We start from the raw sequence: 9,090 nt of genomic DNA on the forward strand, positions 1-9,090 counted from the left end.
CTCCTTGGACCTGTTTTCCTGAGAGAATAAGTAACACTGTACTTTGGAAGGCTTGCTGTGATTCTCCTGACCAAGCAAGGACTTACATCTTCTCTGCTGGGCAAGTGTAGCAGAGATGCACAGAATAGGCACTGAGGAGGCAGCTGTTGCCTGTGTCAGAGAAATGGGGAAGACTCCTGAAGAGGTCATGTCTAGCTTGGTTCTTTAAAGGTATGAGTCTACCATCTTTAAGGGAACAGTATAACATGTTCAATAAACTCTTAAGTAGTTCAGTAGTTCTGAAATGCAAATTATAAGACTGGAAAGATTATGGATCAAAAATGAACCTATAGGAATGGGGGCAAGCACAAACCCCAAGAGGCTACATATATTTTGTCAATTACCTATGGAAAGTTTGTCAATTGCTAGGTGTTTCCATAAGAGTTTATCTGTATTAATTCACAATCCAAAGAGATAGGCACTATTGCTATTTTCATTTTACATATGAGGAAACTGGAAACAAGAAAGGTTTAGTTACTTGTCTAGAATTCCACAGCTTGTCAATAGCAGAACTGAAATTCAGACCTGTATTTTTTTAGCTCTAAAGCTTATACCCAAACTTTATTGCCTGTACTCTTGTGAATTATTGCTGCAGCAAACAGAGGCCCACTGGAGGTTCTAAAATGAGAGACATTGTGCAATAAAAACAAAGCCAAAGCAAGAAAAAATATATACACAGGAGACTAGAAACTAGCAAGAAGAACAAAAAGAGGAACATGTCAATGAATTTGGATTTTATTGTTTAGACAATGAGAAACCACAGGACCATATGATTAATTTGAAAAGACATCATTATAATTTTTAAAACATTTTCCAAGTAGTTGTATACAAACTATAGTTTTCATCTTTTCAGTCTTTATATTTCGAGATATTTATTCTGACTGTTTCTTGAGAGATCTGTTCCTATGTCATATGTCAGTTTTTCATTCTGTTGGTGTCATACTCTTCAATTTCAACAGTGGAAATGGAGGTCATAGAACAGGAAATTACAACTTCATGTAGAGAATCAGTCATGTAAGGTCCTGAAGATGTCAGTTGTATACAGACAGGCCTATTAAGAAATCAGAAGTGAAAACTAATAGAATGAAAGCACAGTTTTAACCTGAATTGTTTTCAGGTGTTATAGTTATTTTGTTTTGATTTCCTGAGAAGAAATAGATATCTTGTAGAACAAAACTGGCATCAATACTCTACTTGACCTTTAAAGGTGAACCTTTGCAGACTAAGGAGGGAAGGAGTAAGAATAAGCAGTTTTAACTTCAGAAGTAAGAAAAGTTACTTATGATTTATTGTGAGCATTTTTCTTCTGTTTTTCACTGGTAGTACCTCTTGATGATCTCTTTTGGTATAGTGTGCAGTAAACTGAAGTTTTGACATACTCAGCGAACCTTGTAATAGGATAAGCCAAAATTACTCAAGTACAACCGAGTAATAGTTTTTCCTGGCATTAAAACTAGTATTACATCTTAATTCCTAGGCAAGCGAGACCCATGCCCTGGGTGTCATGCTCTGGCCCATCTCTAGCTGCATCCACATCCCACTCAAAGTGTGTCCTTTCCATTGACGCCTGGGAATCCAGGGCCCTGGGACCCAAGGCCAAATAGCCTCAAGCCTACTTTTAGGGCACACATGACCCTTGCATCCCTAGGCTTAAGTGGTAAGAAGGGACAGGTATTTGTGTGGGCTCTTTTCGGAGCTTGCATATGCGCACTGGGGTAGCCATGATCCAGGGGTAGGAGAAGGCAGCACACGGGCAACAGGCTAGGGTGCCACCTCTCTATACTGGTGCATTTGGACCTAGGACGCTGTGAGTCCAATAATTCTTTGTTTGAATCTGGACATCCAGGCTATTAGGAAGGTATGACTGTCAAGGTAAAAGGATAAAATGTTTTATCATCTTATTACCTGGATTTGTAACTTTTAATATCTACACATTTGTCTTTAGTGTCTCCATTTACACTCTTGACCCAGGCCCTGTGCAAATGTTAGGGACAGGTCTCAGTTGACACCTGACCCAAAACCATGAAATCAAGTTTTCTCACCTTGAAATGTGGAACTGTGGTTCATTTCCACTGGCCACTTGAACTCATTCCAGTTCCACATTCCAAGGTGAGAAAATCTGGCTCTGCACATAAAGCTTCCCTGCCTTCTAGTATCCAAGTTCTCCTCACCATCTTGCAGACTGTGTGCTTTACCTATTATGCATGTGTATTTCCTTCCTGACAGAAGTCTAAGATTTTTGTATTTTTTATCATTGCTCTTTCCTTTTTGCTTAGAAGGGTGTGTGGTGTGTGGTGCACACTCAAGGAACACTTGAATAAATCACCAAATGTAAGAATAAACTGGTGTTGCCTTCCTAGAATGGCTGAAGTAATATAACTATACAAAAAACTCTCTCCCTTTAAAACAGAATTACAACTGGAAGCTGCATAGATCCCCAGTAATCCCAAAAATCTGCGACAACCAGGAGATGTTAATCCAGATTACTGCAATAATACTAATTAATGCCTATGTCACTAAACTCTCAAGTAACCATGACAAGCATCTACATTCTTTGGGAAATGAATGCAATCAGTCACGCTATCAACTGCATCTAGGCAGTGATATGAATACCAAAGGCAGCTTGGTATCTTCCTTTGTTGAATAAGTAAGATCAGGGAAAGGTGGAAGCTTTGCATTATTACAGTTCATTAAAACCGCAATGTTTAACACTTACTGCGTACCAAACACGACACTGGTGGGTAAGGTCATTAAACCTCACTACTCTATTAGTAGATACAATATTCTTCAGAGAAATCTGAGGCTCAGAAGTGATCTTCCTATATTTATGCTGCCATGTGACTCAAACTTAGGTTTTCTGAATTCAAGTATTTCTATTATGCTACACTGCCTCCGTAAGTAATAAAGTCAGACCACTGGGGCTTTGTTACTGACACTGAACTAGGTTTGAAATTATCAAGCCTCTATTACTGCTTCCTATCTGAATTATTAAAACACTGACACAGAGATAAAACTTTTCCACAGTAGAAGGAAATGGTATTTTAAAGGTTACTATCTTTTCCAATTCATTTTTTGAAAGTCATCTTGTCTTATCACTGGGGAAAATCTCCAAGCAATGAAAGAAATAAAAAGAAAAGGCACTATACCATAAAATGTGCTTTGTATCTTGATAACAACATGTGATCTATTTATTACTTATGATAAATATGAAAATAAATTTCTTTGGTGGAATTCATGAATAGAACCGTTTGGGTAATGTGAAGTCTTGCTTCTAACATTCAGCTGGTTGAATACCTTGTTGAAATGTAGAGTAGGACCTTAGGGCAGTTTTGCAAACATAATTAGGTTTGTCATTTATTAAAGTATGGATTTGACATTCTCCAGTGTGTAATGGATTTTCAGTAATAATCCAAGTGCCAGGAGACTGTCTGAGATTGGGAAGAAAGTGATAATATTTTATTAGTGTGCATCAAAGGAGAAAGAATTATCTGTCTTAGAACAGCCATATTAGCTTAATCTATTCCATTTTTTCCAAAATAAACTCTACCCTAAATGACTCCAGCTAATTTTAACTGAAATCAATAGGTTGCTATATATTTTTCCCACCTTACATAGTGCTCAGTTATATATATATATTGCATTGTTTAGTCTCTTAGTTAACAATTTCTCTAGTTTGAGTGATGACTGGTAGCCATAATTTAATCAGGGGAATCCCAGCATCCCCTGATAACTTTTATACTCTGAATTTGACCTCTATTATGTATCTGCTTCCATTCGGTAGGGAGAATCTTGGGCCATTACAGAGAGAAAAAAAAACCTGTATGTCTGGACTATGACAAGAGGGGGAGAGAGGTACAAGAAAAGAATACAAATTCCTTATTCATCCTATAACAAAACCAACAAGGCAGGAAAGGGTTTTCATTGCAGAGGGCACAACAAAGGGGTGAGTTTGCACACCACTCTCTAAAAGAAACAGATTCTGGTGATGCTAAAGAGCTAGCAAATAGGATGGGCAAGGAAGGCAGGAGAGGGGGCCAGTTACCATGTCATTCCATATGTGATGCAAAGTCATTAGAGGGGGTCTTCAGAACCTAGAGGAGTGCCTGGTAGGATTCAGGAACTCAGTGAATATTGACTTAATGAATTCATGCCCGTTTTGCATTTCACAAAGACCATTCTTGTGACAGAGGCATGAGTAGAAAGTGGAGTAGGGGGCCCATTAGGAGGGCTCCTCTAGATCCAGCTCAGCCATGAGAGCTGGCATAGAGAGGGGACTGAGGACAGGACAGAGACAAGGCAGGTATATAGAAGAGCTGTTTAGCTACCTTGAGCATTACTAATCTTCTAAAAAACAAACAAACAAAACACTTCTAGACCCTCCAAGGTTTAAAGAAACTTTGATCCGCAAATATTATACTTGCTGAAGGCCTACTAGGAACTGAGAGCAGGGCTGGCTGTCGGAGACACCAGTGAACACAGCACATCGGGTGTGGGCCAGCCAACACTTAGCAAGGAAGATGGGGGTGGGATAGTCTATTTCTGCTGTTCACTTACAAAGCCAGCTCTTCTGATATTTCTCACTTTTCAGAGAAAGTCATAGATACATTATACAGGTGTTATTTGTTTATTTGGTCGGTCAGTTGGTTTTTTTAATTCTTTGTCCTATTTAGCAATTGTCTGGTTACATTTATTCTTCAGCAACACAGAATTAAATGCAATATATTTTTTTTTACCACTGTGATTTCCTATCATTAACTATCTTTATGTTACCTTTGTATTTTATTTCACTTATTCTTTATAGAGGGAAATAAAAGAAGAGGCCTGTACTCATGGCCTCTCATGATGAGTCTGGTTAAAGGTTTATCAATTTTATTTATCTTTTCAAAGAACCAGCTCTTGGTTGAGCTCTCTATATCACTAACACTTCCCCTCTTGGCATCTTCCTCAGCCTCGTCTAGATTTGTAGTCATGATCTGAGTCATCATTCCTGCTCTTCCTAGTCTAACTCTGGAGACACCATTTGTTTGACCAAAATAAATGTAATGATAAGAAATAGAGAGAGGGGAGGTGGTATAGAGGTGATATAGTAGTTTTCATTTTTTTTTATTTTATATTAATATTTGAAAGGAAAGGAAAAAATGGCATTGTATTACCTCAGTTTCCCCAACTCAGTCTTTGAAGCCAAGCTGCTTTGGAGTAGTCACATAGATCCAGAGGTCTAGGTGCAGGAACATGTCCCATGAAGAACCATTAAGGAACACCGCCAAGCTCATAAAGATCATCCTTAAAAAGCTAAAGGCTGTAGGTCCAGACAGAACCTCATTTTTACATGGCATTTGACTGCTTTACAAAGAGCCTTCATTTCTGTTTCCATTTAGTGCTCCCTGGGCTCAGTCATGTAGGTGAGGTTTCACTGTCATAGATAACCAGACATCAGGAAGGTGAAGTGACAGAGTCAAGCCTTGAAACTCGTTTTGATGACCTGATGGCATAAGGTCAGGTTTACAACTGGTGTCACACGGTGGTATTACTCAGCTAGAGTCCTCTGAGTTCTTTGTCATATGTGCTCAATAAGCATTAAATTATAAATGACCTATATTTAGAGATAACCAGTAATTGCTCTACTGATCCATGTTTCCCATTCCATGGCATTTGTGGGAATATCTGGGGTGAGAAGAATGGGATACTGGCCGTAGAAATGTCCCAAACAGGAACAACTTGAAGCCAACAATGTTTAGGGGTACAGGTTTCATGGGAAAATCGAACGGACTGCGAGGAAGTCAGCTCTGCCTCTGGTTGATCAGGATTGGAAAAAATGTCTCAGCCAGCTTTTCTCCAGACTTCTCTTCTCACCCAGCCCTGTTTATAGTCAGAGAAAAGGAGGCATAAAAAAAAAATAACAGTAATCATAATAATTCCTGCCCTTGTTTACTTTTCTGCTTCTACAGTGACTAGGAGGGATATTCCAACATATACCAAAATCCATAAGCCTCATGGTGATATAAATGTCAAGTACTTTAGGTTCAGGGAGGCAGATGGATAAGAAATACCCTCAGGGAAAACAGAGCCAGGGATGAAGGGAAAGAGGCTTTTTGTTTTTTAATTATTCTTTTCAGTTACTTACTTCCATTTTTGCCACCTTGAGCTCCTCAGCATTGTTTCCATCTTTCAGTTCACACAATGGTGGCCATTTAAAATCAGGATTGCAGAGATTAAACACTCTTTTCAGCAATGCCATTACAGAGAGTCGCAAAGGGACCTCCCTGTCATTTCCAGCTGAGTTCATCCTCCACATCTTGCAGGAACTTCTGAACCACATCAGAGCCAGACTATCTGATCTCCCATAAGATTAGATTGAGAGGAGGGTTAGATTTCTTTTCAGAGATCCTGACTGATGCAGAACAAAAGAATTCCAGCAGAATAAAATGTTATTTTTAAGCAGTTTAGAGTAAGGACTTTAAATGTTTTTAATAGCCAAGCATAATGGAGCTTTAGAATTAATTTCAAGAGCAGACATATATCCCCATGTCTATCCACCAAAATCCATTTCTCTTGATTCCTAACAGTTACATATTTCACAGTAGGTATTATCTCTCTTCAGCTCATCAGAGAAGGTAAAATCACAGAAACCATGATAATGGTGAAGTCAGATCCTTGTTATCAGAAATTTAACTGCTATTCCACTTGGATGATAACAATCAAAAACTTGCATATGCTTTTCCCCCCAGTATCTCATTTTATAAAATGGAAGCACCAGGCTCTGCTTTTTAGAATGATCAAATTTTATCGCCCAGCAATGAGAGTTCCTGTTAGAACAAAGAACCCTTGGGCACATCGAAGAACTGCATGGTTCAAATACTCTAGATGATTTTAAGTGTTTGGGAGATTAACAACTCCCTACATTGTGTAACTTCATGATATTCAAGGAATGCCTATATATTACCTAATTTGATCCTACTGACTGTGCTATAATGAAGGGGCAGCATTACCCATGTCTTATAGAAAGATTGCGTAAGTGAAATTATTTGCCTCTGGTTTCACTAGTAATAGAAAACCCAGTACTAGAAACCAAAGTGCAGAAACAGAAAATTAGATGGATCTGGCTGCCTATTATTGTAAGCCCTTGAGGCCTGGGGGTAATACAAAAAAAGGAAGAGGCCAGTTTTGATGTGTCAAAATAATTTCAGAATGCCCACAGCCTTTTCAGTCTTGCTTGGAAAAGGACATTGTCACAGGTTTTATAGATTGGCAGCCATTCTGTACAAAATGCTCTTCATGCATTGCCCTCAAATTCTGCTCCAACCCACCTCATGTTATATAAGGAAGAGGTATGTGGTGAGGGGAGGAGGGAGGCCAGTATGAGGGCTGAGGGCTGATGTTTGCCATCAGGAGCCCTGGCCTCCTTTCACATGGCGTGCAGCACAGTGCAAATAAAGCCATCCACATTCCAGGAACCTCCCACTGTTCCTGATTTCCAAAATCCCCAAACATCTTAAACCTGGGTTTGGTCCTAGGCTCTGGTACCCATACATCAAAAAGTTCTACATCACAGATTTTATTCACCCAGTGGGGAAAATGAAGTACCTAGTAACAAGGCACTAAAAAATACAGCCCGAAGCAGGGGTATTAAAAAGTAAAGACCTTTATATAATCACAAAGCCATTAAGCTTCAAGCCAATTCCTTTTAGGGAGACAAAAGAAGTAGGTTTTAGTTTTTGCCATTGAGCACAGCTGGCAACCATTCTATGGCTCTTCGGCTTCCGTGTGGTAATTTTAGACTGCTAATATTAACATTCCCTCCCTGATTGTTCTTAATTAAACTTACTCCTGAGCCACTGTTAAATGCCAGAAATCTGGATCTTCAGTATATTCTTCCAAAAGGCATTGGCTTGTAGGAGCCTGACAAGATTATTCACTTCTACCCCTGCAGGTTGCCACCACTGTCCATTAAAACCTACCAAATTACTCCCAGCTGGCATCCTACCATCCTGCGTGTGATTTGAGGAAGATAATTGGACAAGGGCATTGAAAACAAATGCATGTGGGATCATCTCTCGGTTTAAATATGTGCACACTGTGTATTTCCTCACTGTGAAGCAGCCATGGCTATTTTGGTGTATCCCCCGCCATCACCACTGACTGCCCAGCTGCAGGAGTGAGTGTTGATATCATGAAGCAGTCAGCACACAGCATTCTTCTGGCACTGTGATTAGTTCAAGGGTGGGCTCGGTATCTTACCTGATCCAAATCTAGAGTAGTTTAGGAGTTTTTTCTTTAAGTAGTTAGAAAAGAAAGTACGCCCTTCTTTTTGACAATGTGTTGGGTGGATGTGTAAGGCCTGGAACTGCCACAGCCACTTTGTGACAGAAAGGGAAGCTGGCTTGAGTGAACAGAGCTGAGAGAATTGTAGAGAAATCATGCTGGAGCACTAGCCAAATTCTGCTGACCTATTGCTAGACTTTTCATTTCTAAGCAAATAACTTCCTGTTACTGTTCAGACCCTGGCTGGTTTGGCTCAGTGGATTGAGCGTCGGCCTGCGAGCTAAGTGTCGCTGGTTCGATCTTCCAGTCAGGGCACATCAGAGAAGGAAAACTCTGATTCCAAAAAACCTCCGCTGCCTTGCGGCATACCTCTTCAGGGGAAAGGCTAAGGGAGTAAACCCCGACAGAAAATCTGGAGCCGGAGTCCCTAAGGTGGTTTGACGTTGTAGTCAACACCGGCAACTCCTGCGGCGCACCTGAAGCCAAGCTGTATTGACTCCGTCTTTCCCTTGGATCCTTCAGCTGCTAAGAGAGGCGGGGTCTGCTGCATGGGCAACAGCAGACCCTCCATATCACCCTGCCCAGGCTCTGTAGCTTCAGCTCCACTGGAGAGGACACTCCAGCGTCATCGCAAGATGTCGATTCAACACGGGAGGAGACGGATACCGTGTCACTCCCGAGTCGGACTGCACAACCATTCTCGGCGGTGCAGATAGACTCTTAAGAAGCTACACCATCATCTCTCGAGACGTACGGCTGCCGACGACTGTTCAGTCCAATCTGAAGTGG

Source organism: Furipterus horrens, unplaced genomic scaffold, assembly GCF_987537825.1.
Source record: "Furipterus horrens unplaced genomic scaffold, mFurHor1.1.pri manual_scaffold_7, whole genome shotgun sequence".
Lineage (NCBI taxonomy): Eukaryota > Metazoa > Chordata > Mammalia > Chiroptera > Furipteridae > Furipterus > Furipterus horrens.